The sequence below is a fragment of the Procambarus clarkii genome, chromosome 71, assembly GCF_040958095.1.
Source record: "Procambarus clarkii isolate CNS0578487 chromosome 71, FALCON_Pclarkii_2.0, whole genome shotgun sequence".
Lineage (NCBI taxonomy): Eukaryota > Metazoa > Arthropoda > Malacostraca > Decapoda > Cambaridae > Procambarus > Procambarus clarkii.
The window spans coordinates 11,111,948-11,125,756 of record NC_091220.1 but is presented as its reverse complement, the minus strand read 5'-3'; the positions used below and the strand labels follow the sequence as shown (position 1 = coordinate 11,125,756).

General features: G+C 44.1%; 2 protein-coding genes across 7 annotated transcripts in view; one reads left to right on the top strand and one right to left on the bottom strand.

Moving 5' to 3' along the window:
* LOC123745523 (zinc finger CCCH-type antiviral protein 1) overlaps positions 1 to 8,338 on the bottom strand; it is a 36,723-nt gene extending 28,385 nt beyond the window's left edge. The window contains exon 1 of one of the 3 annotated variants that reach the window (XM_045726113.2): positions 8,181 to 8,338. The gene's annotated coding sequence lies outside the window, so the exon portion shown is untranslated. Of the gene's footprint in view, positions 1 to 3,561; positions 3,628 to 8,180 lie in introns of those variants that run through there. The other 2 variants (XM_045726115.2, XM_045726114.2) reach the window with 2 other exon arrangements.
* Positions 8,339 to 9,741: 1,403 nt separating this feature from the next.
* The window catches only part of LOC123745524 (protein mono-ADP-ribosyltransferase PARP12), a 41,770-nt gene continuing 37,702 nt past the window's right edge, over positions 9,742 to 13,809 (top strand). The window contains exon 1 of one of the 4 annotated variants that reach the window (XM_069311983.1): positions 9,742 to 9,918. The gene's annotated coding sequence lies outside the window, so the exon portion shown is untranslated. The other 3 variants (XM_069311984.1, XM_045726118.2, XM_069311985.1) reach the window with 3 other exon arrangements.

Here is a 13,809-nt window from a genome sequence, read left to right as displayed (position 1 = left end):
CCAGTCGTCGAGGTAAGCCAGAACCCAAACATTTAGGAGATGAAGACGGGCCACAACGACCCTGGTTTAACACGTGAAAACGTGAGGTACCAGATTCAGAACTAATGGAAGGCAACGAAAGCAGTAAGCCTGTCGTCCGACCACAAAACCTAACCAATCTCTGAACCCCAGATGAATAGGAACGTGCCAATAAGCATCCTTGAGGTCCAGAGAAATCATCCAAGTGCCCAGCTCGAGAAGAAATCAGACCTGGGACAATGTGGTCATCCAAAAGGAGAGGCAAGGAATCAAACGGTTCAGACAGGACAAGTTCAGAATGAACTGAAGATCCACTCGGTCCCATTTCGGAACCAGGAACAAGCAGGAAACCCACTTTTGGGACGAAGTCGTTTCAACCATGCCCAAGCGAACCCACTCCAAGATGACCCAACAGAGAGACAGGAAAGAAGCCTGTCCTACCAACCCCGAACCACCAAAGGCCGGCAGAGATGACCCAAAAAGCCCACGATTCATGGAACCAAGCACGGTCAAACAGAGCCAGCCTTACCCCCATCGCATCAACAGACTCGAGAAAGAGCCGACACGACCTCAGAGAAGCTGACTTCCGCACAGAGCAACCACCGTGCTGATCAGACGAAGAATGCCCCAGAAGGCACACAGGCTCCGAAACTGGCACCAAAAGCCCACCTCAAACCACCGAAACCCAAGAGAACCTGAAACTCTCAGAAGAGTTTCTGAGAGTTTCAGAAACGGTCCTCTCAGGGTGGTCGTGCCAGCACGACCACCCTGAGAGGACCGAGAACCCCTGTCCCGTGTCGACACGCGAGACAAGAGGTAAAAAATATAAAAACTGCCTCCCGGAGAATCAGCGCAAACAGCATCAGCAGGGGAGCCGAAACTTGAACCCCGGCTTAAGGCCCCTGTCCCCCCAATGCCTCAACATCCGATCTGAGGACAGCTGCAGAATAAAAAGTGCAAGACCAAAGCCAAATGACTGCAAGTTTAATAGTCATTTGCCACCAAGACAGCCAAAAGAGAGGGAACCTGAGCATATAACTGCAGGAAGAAGCCAGGAAGACTCCCGAAACCTCGTACCACACCCAATACGGGGAAGAAAAACCAAACTCAAATGAAGATGGATCCATTTTAGAGGAGTAAACCGGGTCTCAAAGGAGGTAAGCACTAAGAGCCTCCCGAACCTCTGCTGGGGAAATCCGAGAAGGAAACCTTTAGAAGGACCAAGGGCACTTGGAAACGAACCCAAGGGAGAGCCGCACCCAACTCAAATTCATACAGGGACTGTGGATATGAAAACCCACGACCCTGCAACAATAAATCCTGCCCAGAAGGCACAAGGGCCCAGGCAGGATCAAAAGGAGCCCAAGCACTCCAAATGGACCCCCCACGAAACCCCAACACCGGGGTAGAACCCTCATCCATGCCCACCACCCTTGAAGAAAAAGCGGAGTCCTGGGAAAAAGCTTTTTTTTTGAGATATATACAAGAGTTGTTACATTCTTGTACAGCCACTAGTACGCGTAGCGTTTCGGGCAGGTCCCTGGAATACGATCCCTTGCTGCGAAGAATCGTTTTTTCATCCAAGTACACATTTTACTGTTGTGTTAAACAGAGGCTACAGTTAAGGAATTGCGCCCAGTAAATCCTCCCCGGCCAGGATACGAACCCATGACATAGCGCTCGCGGAACGCCAGGCGAGTGTCTTACCACTACACCACGGAGACTGGTAAAAGAAGGTCAAACTGGTAAAAAACTGGTCAAAGAAGGGAGCCTGCTGGGCCGACTCGAACGCCTCGGTGGGAAAATCGGGCTCAACAACCTCCATCCCCAAATTGGAAAGGTCAATCCCCGAAGCCACCCAAGCCTCATCCCAAACGAAACCCCGCCCTGACAACGAAACCCTCAGACGTTTGGGAGCTGGAAGCAGGGGAAAAGGAGCAGGGTGAACCACACCCACCTGGGAAGGAAGCAAGGGCGCAGGCTGAACCACGGTTGAATTAACCAACGCCCCTATAATCCTAGTTCTTAAAACCCAAGCAGGGCAGCTCCGGGGCTCCCAATCGAGAAACCAACCTGGCTCGTTGGAACAAAGAAAACCTAGCATGCAATGCAGCCGCTGCCTGACCCTAACATCCTCAGACAAGGAATGGGTAAACTAAATGACAAGTGGGAAACAAATCCCACAAGACTCAGGGTTTTAGGTGGCACCAACCCAACATGCAGCATGACAGAGGCAGGACGGGTGATTGTCACTGCGAAGCAGGGGCAACGAACAACCTTCAGCATCGCACAAGGCGAGACAGGGCCGGAAGATGCATCCATGGTAACCCTAAGCCCAATGGGGTTTTACAGGGCCCGTAGAGTAAGTTAGCTCTACAGGAAGCCCAGGCACTGGGACTAGCTAAGCCGGTAACCCTGTCTGTTAGCAGGCAAACTGACCAGTAGTCGCTGTGAAACCTCGGGGCAACAGAGAAGGACTACCAACACAACCTAGGCAGGCCTAATGGGAAGCTAGGCTCCGGCAACCACAATATACTTAAAAAAAAAAAAAAAAAAAAAAAAAAAAGCAACCCACACAAACAAACTGATTGCCCGAGAGAATTGTTGGCAGCCGCGTGTATACAGGGCTGTGCCGGCCGCAGTGTGCCCCACCCAAAACAAACCCACTCCCTACCCAGGGCAAGACAGGAAGCCCAAGACCCTCGACATACCCCAAGGATGAGAACAATGCCAAGTGACGAAGCCCTCAAACGGGAGTGAGACCAGAACGTCCCAGGAAAGATAACCCCGAAATGCATGGGAAGTACTTACCGGGCACCTAGGAAAGATAGCCCTAGGCACATGCAACCCAGCGTACAGAGAACACCTAGCCACCACACCACCACACACAGCTGGCACAGCTACAAAGGCTAAATCCCGACAGGAAAGCGAGGCCAGAGGAGACGTGTGGACATCAGGCACATCAGTCCCGAAATGGTGGGGTAAGCTGCCTTCTCGCCTGAGCGGGCGTGCTAGTTGGATGATGATTTGCTTGTTTGTTTTCTTTTGGGGGGAAGTACTTTGGCTCTCTTCGGACAATTTTCATTAGTTGGGTGTTTGTACTATTTTGCCTGTGTTTCTGGGGGGGTATTCCCCAGTCAATGGCAGACAGGACATACACTAAATGTTGAGTGCTCATATAGCCATTGCTGCCTGTGCCTCTCTGAGGGGACCAAGTTCTGCCTTGTAATCTCCAGAAGGCATATAGAACTCTTGTGACTGATTACACCAAACAAATATGGCACATGTCAGTTTGGATAAATTCAGGGAGACAACAGTGCTTCCCACAGAAATGTACATTTTCTGCCTGAATTCAATCAATATACACAACAGTACAGTAGAGTGAAATCCAAATCATTGGTTCATAACATACATTTTCCCTGATTTTAGTAATCTCACTCTTTTCATTTTTTTCATGCATTTACAGTACCTGTATATGTTGAATGCCCATCATCACCCATATAATAATAATATATAATAATAATAATAATATAGTCGGTATACTTTCTAAAATCAGATGTTATGTTCCAAACTTTGTTCTCCTCTCAATATATTATGCCCTAATGTTTCCTTATCTTATATACAGTATCTGTGCATTGGCAGATACCGTATGATAAGATAGGGTTCAACCACTGCAATCTACCTCAAGCCCATCATCACCCAGCAATTATTATTATTATTATAATTATTATAATAATAGTAAATAAATATACTGTATATATTATATATATATATATATATATATATATATATATATACAGTATATATATATATTCTACTGTGTTAGCACCTGGTTATATCCTCTTATGGTGAGGTAGTAAGGTGACATAGATGAATGACAATACATGGGTATTAATAATACCCAATATATCAACATAAGAGTGTGTCATGTTGTCGGCTTATGTTCTTCTGGTTGCTTCCATTCCTATTGCAGGGTCATTCAGTCCTGCTTCTGTGTTGGCCCGGGGTCTTAAAGTGGGTAGTGTGTAACTTGTGTATTAGCTGGTTATTGATTGCTGGTCTGGATTTCTTGATATGCAGCGTTTCACTGATGTGTAATGACACCTCCCCCTGACAGGACACTTCCTGCCTTCAGTGACATTCACTACTACACCACATGCCTACCCTGACAACAACTTTCACCACTTGCCTCTCCTGACAACTTCCACCATTGACACCCTCCTGCCTTCCCTTACACCATTAACACCACCTGCCTCCCCCTGACAGCTTCCACCACCTGCCTCCCTTGACAACAACTCCCCGCCCCCTTCTTTCCCTGACAAGTTCCACCACTGACACCAGTCTTTTCTCACAACTTCCAACACTAACACCATTCTTTTCTGACAACTTTCACCACTGACAACTTCTGCCTCCCATGACAACTACTTCCACCACCAGTCATTTCTAACAACTTCCACCACCAGTCTTTTTCTGAAAACAACTTTCCCCTCTGACACCACCACCTGCCTCCCCTGACAACAACTTCCACCACTGACACCACCTGCCTCCCCTGACACCATTTTATCATCTTTCAATTATTTCTCCCTGGAAACAATGGGTAAGCAAAATAAAACACTGTACAACTGTTTACACTTTGGTGAATCATAGTTGATGACAGCCACCTCCAATGCTCGGTCTCGGCGACAGCTTAACAAACAATCCTCGCTTAATCAATCATTTAAATGTTCCACGGAACATTTAGTACTAAATTCAATTGTTCGGATCATCTGGGAATTCGTTAGAGCAGGGTTCATTAGAGTGAGAATGCACTGTATTTATATTCCAGTTTATGTGATCAATCAACTTCAGAGGGGCAAAATGTACTGTTAAAAGTAAGGGTTTCGTTGAACGAAATGTGATTGAGTCCGCTCTGATCAAACAATGTAACAACAGCCTTAATGTAAGCCCTGGTATGTACAAATTAGATCCCAATATAAGCTGCAATATAGCACATCAATACAATATAGCATCCATTTAACCCTGTATTTATTTATTTCCATACCTCTGAACCTTCTCCAATTTAGTTTTGTGCTTGTGTCATGTGGCATGCCAGCATGTGACTCCATGCTAGAGCCACATACTCTAAGATTGGTCTGACATATGTGGTATGCAGGGTTCTGAATGATTCCTTACACAAGTTTCTACAGGCCGTTCTTATATTGGCCAACCCAGCATTTGCCGCTGATGACTGTATTTTTGTAAATACTTGGATTACCATCCAAGTATTTAAAAGCAATTCTCAAATTGGAAAGCATAGCATAGGCTCCTCGCACAATGTTCTTTATGGTCCTCAGGTGACTGTTTTCAATATATAACCAGCCCCAGATCTTTTTCTTAATATATTTAATTTATTTATTTATTTATATACAAGAAGGTACATTGGGTTGAGAGCGTCCATACATTGGGTTTGAGTGAAACTTGCAAAGCCATTAAGTGTTAGTGTTTCAGGCAGGTCCTTAAGCTAAACAATAAAGGTAACTGAATTTGAGTTAAACATAAAAACTACATTACTAATTGATAGAATAGATTACTGTATATTTATATATTTACATACAAGAAGGTACACCTGGTTGAGAAAGTAAATACTGTACCTGAATTTACCTGAGGGCCACTGACTATGTGTGTTAGTGGCTTTGCAAGAATATTAAAATATCACTCTAAAAGTAATCTCACCAACCTATTGTACATTCTTGCAAATAAAATATTATTATTATTATTACTATTATTATCATTATTATTATAATAAAACACACGTGGCCTTGACAAGAACAGGAAGTCAGCGGCTTCTCAAACACATTAAATAATGTTGTAAACGATGAACTAAAGAGAGTTCACTTGTGGATGTCAACCAACAAACTCACACTAAACATAGAAAAGACCTACTACATCTTATTGGAAGCAAATCAACAAATGCAATTCAGCTTCAGATAGACAATATTAACATCAGCAATAAAAATGATGGAAAGTTCCTTGGCTTATACTTAGACAAGAGACTCAACTTCAGCACTCACATACAACACACAACCAAGAAAGTCTCAAAAACAGTTGATATACTCTCTAAAATCAGATATTATGTTCCAAACTCTGTTCTCCTCTCACTATATTATGCGCTAATCTATCCCTATCTTACATATGGTATCTGTGCATGGGGGTCTACCACTGCAAACCACCTCAAGTCCATCATCATCCAGCAAAAATCTGCTATCAGAACAATAACAAACTCTGCTTTCAGACAACACTCAGCCCCCTCGTTTAAATCCCTAAACATGCTAAACATAATCTCACTCCATAAATTCTCTTGTGTCAACTACATTTACAAAACCCTGTTCTTAAATGCAAATCCTGCTCTGAAACTCTCCCTGGACAGATGTAATAGGACCCATTATCACCACACCAGAAATAAATATATCTTTGATATCCCCAGCGTCAAACTTAATCTGTGTAAACACTCTATGCAAATAAAGGGAACTAGTCTATAGAACTCACTCCCTAATTAACTGAAAAGCTGTCAAACTTTTGCGTCATTCAAAAACAAAACTAAAAAGTACCTAATTTCTAATTTCATCTTCGTAGTTTCCTACCTTGTGCTTTAAAATTGCCCTTTGTGTAGTGCTACGCAATCTCCCAATCTTGTTGTACCTAATCCATACAACTTTACCATTGTGATCATTGCTGTCTTATATGTGCTATCAAATTGCTGTATGGTGCCTATTAATCTTTGTTAAATTACCAATCAAGCTGTCAATGCAATCAATCAGAGCCACTAATGTGCTTTAATATACCTACTAATTTCACTCATCTCATTTTTTTCTTGCAATGTACCTGTTGTCACTTTTATAAATTCTGCTAGAATTTACCTACTTGAAATTATCTGTTAGATTAAAGACCTGCCGAAACGCTGCACGTACTAGTGGCTTTACAAGAATGTAATCACTATGATATGTATCCTCACAAACCCAATGTACCTTCTTGTATATAAATAAATAAAAGATTTAGTTTGACTCTGGGGATATCAGAGATATTTTTTCCAGTTGTGGTGTTCATGGGTTCTTTTACATTTATCAAGGAAGTTTCAGATCAGCATTATCATTTAGAAATAAGGTTTTGTATATGTAAACAGCAGAAAAGAATGTGAGGAGTAGATGTATGTTATCATACATATAGATGTAAGCTTTTTCACGTAATTTGTAGGTTGTGTGTAGTCTATTTTCTCTTATTCCACATTCCATAATTATAATGCAGCATTTATTCACATTAAATTCCATTTACCAAGTGGTGCTCCATGCACTTATTTCATCAAGATCTTCTTGAAGGTCATGACAATCGTCTGAAGTTTCTTATCTTCCCTATTATCTTTGTATCATCAGCAACCATGTTCATATAATTATTTAATCGTTATGGAAGGTCGTTAATGTAGACAATGAAATTAATTTTTTTTTTAAATTTTGCCCCGAGGGGCGAGTTTACATTACTGGTGCTTGAACCCTGTGAACTCCAGTAGTGACACTTCTGCCCTTTGTTTTGATTATTAACAAGCTTAGGCATACACAACTGTGTGCTGCTACCTTATTCTATATGAAAGGTTAGAGAATATAGATAAAAAACTAGCAGTAAGCTCATGTAATACCCCCACCTGACAGGATGATCTATTAATTTAGGCTTTAGGCATTGTATGTACTAGCCCTATCTATAAATCCATCACTCTTTGTAAAATCTCTTGTATGTATGAACCTTACCTGAATAAATATTTGATTTTCATTTGATTTGATTTGATAATACACCACAAGACTATCTTCCATACATTGCCTCTCATTACTGCCAGCATTTTTTTGTGTTAGACAATAGTTCATCTATGTTACAAGTCTCCCTGTCACGCCCTCAGTGTGTTCTAGTCTCCAGAACAACGTCTTATATGGGACTGTGGGAAGCTTGTTTTAAGGTGCAGATGAATGTAGCCTCCTGCCCAACCTGTAAGATCAGGTTGGATCCTAGTCAGTAAGATCCTAGGATCTTAGAATTTAGTAAGGGTCTTAGAACTAGGATCTAGTAAGATCCTAGTCAGCCCAACCTGTAAACTCTCTGCGGCTCTAGCATACAAACATGGTCAAAGTGCAGGAACTTACCTGTTGGTGGTGTAGGCTGGGGATGACAGTGGCAGGGTGTACCGGGTGTACTGGGGGAAGGTGTAGTGAGACAGACAGAGGTATGGGACGGGTATTGGACGGTGCTGACTCCTACAGACAGATGCCTCGCGTCCTACTCTCTCTCACTGCTAATCTAAGCAATATCTCACACTGTTCTAATGTACACTTACAACTCATTCTAAACCCGTTGCCCTGTCATTATTAGTTTAATACTTTTATTAGTAGATGTATTATTTAAATTTAGATTTATCATTAATATGTATAAGAGCTGATGAATAATAAATGAACGACAAGTCGGCAACAACGAATACTGTTGTCACATGTCATTTTCATTTTAAAGTATTTTAATTTTACAATCAGTAGCTGGAAAAAAATTATTATTAAAATAGAAAATCTATTAATCCAATTGAGTTAGAGAAGGAATAATATAGTGTGAAGGGCTGGAGGGGTGGATGATGGTGGGAGGCGGGAGTAAGTGTGGCACCACCGCCCCGCAACACGTACCAACCCCACACACACGTGCCACGTGACCTCACGCGCGCGCACGTCCTCTAGGTAAACAATCCTCAGTTTGTTTATTTTATTTATTATGCACCCGAAACCCCATCCTTTTGCGCCATACTGAGAAAGGTTACAGAGACACTTAATAGGCTAAGAAACGTAATCCCAAAATTCTGTTAGCTAAGCAAATTATATACTGTACATATATTTAGCCTTATATTGATTAGTTATATACAGAATATAAGTTGCATATATAAATCAATTCTTTCATACGTCATATTATAATGGCGGCGCAGGAATTAAACGTCAATGTTTGTTACCTCACCTTCCCGTAGACAGTGTTAGGCAAGTACTGATATGTAAGTGCCAAGCATGGTGACACCAGGAGCGTTCTTCCTGTTGTCAACCCTTCATATGCACGGTAAATTATCTGTAAATACAATATATCTTACTTGTCCCCATAGATTGTATTAAATACTTAAACTTAAAACATTTCATGTTTCATTTCATGTCACATTTATCCATTATTACGAACATTCATGCATTCATGGGAGGGTGGAGAGGTGTTAGGGGCGAGGGGGAGGTGACGGGAGGGCGGGGAGGTGTTAGGGGCGAGGGAGAGGTGACGGGAGGGTGGGGAGGTGTTAGGGGCGAGGGAGAGGTGACGGGAGGGTGGGGAGGTGTTAGGGGCGAAGGAGAGGTGACGGGAGGGCGGGGAGGTGTTAGGGGCGAGGAGGAGGTGACGGGAGGGTGGAGAGGTGTTAGGGGCGAGGAGGAGGTGACGGGAGGGCGGGGAGGTGTTAGGGGCGAGGGAGAGGTGACGGGATGGTGGGGAGGTGTTAGGGGCGAGGGAGAGGTGACGGGAGGGTGGGGAGGTGTTAGGGGCGAGGGAGAGGTGACGGGAGGGTGGGGAGGTGTTAGGGGCGAGGGAGAGGTGACGGGAGGGTGGGGAGGTGTTAGGGGCGAGGGAGAGGTGACGGGAGGGTGGGGAGGTGTTAGGGGCGAGGGAGAGGTGACGGGAGGGTGGAGAGGTGTTAGGGGCGAGGGAGAGGTGACGGGAGGGCGGGGAGGTGTTAGGGGCGAGGGGGTGGGGAGGTGTTAGGGGTGAGGGAGGTGGACGCGTGCTGGTCGTGTCCACGGGGGGAACCATGTTAGTCCCGGACCTTCAGGAGCAGCAGTGACGCAGTTGTGGTGTTACTGCTCCTGCAGTAACACGGTGAGTTATCTTCGTGGTGACGGGTGTTACTGCTCCTGCAGTAACACGGTGAGTTATCTCCGTGGTGACGCAGTTGTGGTGACGGGTGTTACTGCTCCTGCAGTGACACAGTGAGTTATCTTCGTGGTGACGGGTGTTACTGCTCCTGCAGTAACACGGTGAGTTATCTTCGTGGTGACGGGTGTTACTGCTCCTGCAGTAACACGGTGAGTTATCTCCGTGGTGACGCAGTTGTGGTGACGGGTGTTACTGCTCCTGTAGTGACACGTTACTGCTCCTGCTCCTGTAGTGGAGTGTAGTATCTCCGTGGTGACGGGTGTTAGTAAGTTATCTCTGGTGTTACATTACTCAACACTGCAGGTCCACTGTAATGTGGTCACCAGCTGCTCCAGAGTACAGGCTGTCCTACAGGCTGGGTGTCCCTGTACTCACCTAGTTGTGCTTGTGGGGGTTGAGCTCTGTCTCGTTGGTCCCGCCTCTCAACTGTCAATCAACTGGTGTACAGGTTCCTGAGCCTATTGGGCTCTATCATATCTACACTTGAAACTGTGTATGGAGTCAGCCTCCACCACATCACTGCCTAGTGCATTCCATTCGTTAACTACTCTGACACTGTAAAAGTTCCTTCTAACGTCCCTGTGGCTCATGTGGGTACCCAGTCTCCACCTGTGTCCCCCTTGTTCGCGTACCACCTGTGTTAAATAGTTTATCTATATCTACCCTGTCAATTCCTCTTGAGAATTTTATAGGTAGTGAACATGTCTCCCTAACTCGTCTGTCTTTCAGTATCATGAGCTTTAGTTGCAGTAATCTTGGTGATTACTCACCTAAGATTACTTACTAATCTTGGTGAATCTCGGTAATCTTGCATCGTAGCTCATACCTCTCAGCTCGGGGACTAACCTGGTGGCATCTTATCTTGAGGTTATCTTGAGATGATTTTGGGGCTTTAGTGTCCCCGCAGCCCGGTCCTCGACCAGGCCTCCACCCCCAGGAAGCAGCCCGTGACAGCTGACTAACACCCAGGTACCTATTTACTGCTAGGTAACAGGGGCATAGGGTGAAAGAAACTCTGCCCATTGTTTTTCGCCGGCGCCTGGGATCGAACCCAGGACCACAGGATCACAAGTCCAGCGTGCTGTCCGCTCGGCCGACCGGCTCCCCTCAAAACCTTTTCTAACTTTGTTTTGTGTTTGACTAGATGTAGACTCCAGGCTGGAGCTGCATATTCCAGTATTGGTCTGAGGTATACAAGGGTCTTAATGATTCCATACACAAGTTTTTGAAGGCAGTTCTTATATTTGACAGCCTTGCATAGGCCGCTGATGTTATCCTTTTGATGTGTGCTTCAGGGAACAGGTCTGGTATAATATCAACCCTTTTCTTTCAACTTATCAATCCAACAACAATCTTTCTCGTTCTGACTCCTGAAGGATTTCTAATCCCAGCTGGTACCTTGTATTTGGCTTCCTGCTCCCTATGCCTATCTTCCTCACTTTACACTTGCTTGAGTTAAACTCAAGTAGCCATTTGTTGGACCATTCCTTGTCTGTCCAGGTCATCCTGTAGCTTCTTGCTGTTCAATTTCTTAATCGTTAATCCTGTGGTGACCTGGTCAAGTGTACGGAGGTCATGGTAGGTGTCCCTGTGGTGACCTGGTCAAGTGTACGGAGGTCATGGTAGGTGTCCCTGTGGTGACCTGGTCAAGTGTACGGAGGTCATGGTAGGTGTCCCTGTGGTGACCTGGTCAAGTGTACGGAGGTCATGGTAGGTGTCCCTGTGGTGACCTGGTCAAGTGTACAGAGGTCATGGTAGGTGTCCCTGTGGTGACCTGGTCATGTGTACAGAGGTCATGGTAGGTGTCCCTGTGGTGACCTGGTCATGTGTACGGAGGTCATTGTAGGTGTCCCTGTGGTGACCTGGTCATGGTAGGTGTCCCTGCGGTGACCTGGTCATGGTAGGTGTCCCTGTGGTGACCTGGTCATGGTAGGTGTCCCTGGGGTGACCTGGTCATGGTAGGTGTCCCTGGGGTGACCTGGTCAAGTGTACAGAGGTCATGGTAGGTGTCCCTGTGGTGACCGGGTCAAGTGTACGGAGGTCATGGTAGGTGTCCCTGGGGGTGGCCGGGTCAAGTGTACGGAGGTCATGGTAGGTGTCCCTGGGATGACCAGGTCAAGTGTACGGAGGTCATGGTAGGTGTCCCTGGGGGTGACCGGGTCAAGTGTATGGAGGTCATGGTAGGTGTCCCTGGGATGACCGGGTCAAGTGTACGGAGGTCATGGTAGGTGTCCCTGTCACGTAGATGGTTCTCTCCAAATGCTCCGTCATTCTCGACCTGATTACTTTCTCTGTAACGTCACCATTGTAACGTATTGAAAATTGGAAAAAGAAAGGAGGAAAACTCATAGGGTGAGGGAGATAGAGAGATGGAAGGGAGGAGAGAGGAAGAGTGGTCAGGAGAAAGGGAAAGATTAGAATGAAAGAAAATGGGAGGGTTAGGAAAGAGGTAGAAAAAGGAGGAAAGGGCTAGAATATGCTGCCACCATCCATTCAAGAGTTAATTGGCTGGTTTGGCAAACCTTGGCTGGTTTGTACAAGAATGTAACAACTCTTGTATATATCCAAAAAAAAAAAAAAAAAAAAAAATTATAAGAATTTCTTTTTTATTTATATACAAGAATGTACATTGGGTTTATGAGAGTACAGAGCATTGAAGTTTTACATACTGTACTTGTAGAGCCACTAGCACGCATAGCATTTTGGGCAGATCCTTAATCTAACACATAATTTTAAGAAGGTGATTTTTATCAAAATTAAAAAAATGTTTACAGGTGCATTGTAAGAAGGTATAAAAGTACATTGTAAGAAAGTATAAAAATACATTGTAAGAAAGTAGGTATGTAGAAAGGTAGGTAGAAAGTAGAGGTAGAAAGGAAGGAAGACCTTATACTTTCTTAGGTAGAAAGTATAAGGATGCTTTGTAAGAAAGTATAAAAAAAATACTTTCTATAAGAAATTTGACAGGATTACTAGGTACATTAAAGTAAATTTAAGGGTTATCCCCAGGTAAATTGTAGCATAATTTGCGGATTACTGCAAGGTATAATGCTGTAAACATGATATAAGATAACGGCAATTACTACAATGGTAACTCCAGAGACATCTCCCGTCACGCAGGGTGCAGTCGCACCTCCACAGATCTCCAGTATCATCTATTGATACTGGTAATGGCTCAAAAGGGCCACCACTTACGGGCTATTCATGCCCGTGCCACCTTTTGAGTGGCTTAATCTTCATCAATCAATCAATCTACAATGGTAAAGTTGAATGGCTTAGGTATATATATTGGGGGATTGGGTAGCACTAAATACAGTGCAAGTATAAAGCACTAGGTAGGAAACTATGAAGATGAAATTAGGTACTTTTTGGTTTTATTTTTATTAAGGCGTAGGTTGGACAGCTTTTCAATTCGTTAGGGAGTGAGTTCCATAGACCAGGTCCCTTTATTTGCATAGAATGTTTCACAGATTAAGTTTGACTCAGGGGATATCAAAGATATATTTATTTCTGATGTGGTGATTGTGTGTTCTATTACATTTGTCCAGGAAGAGTTTCAGAACAGGGTTTGCACTTAAGAAGAGGGTTTTATAAATATAATTGACACAAGAGAATGTGTGGAGTGAGTGTATGTTTAGCATGTTTAGGGATTTAAAGGGATTAGCTGAGTGTTGTCTGAAAGCAGAGTTTGTTGGAATGGAACTTGTCTGTACAACAATATTATCTGAAATTATCAAGTATCGCTCCTTCACAAATCTTTACGTCATAAACTTAGCAAGTACAATTCAGAGTGCTCTCCACTCTAGCTTTCATTACTGTATCTAAGATCTATGA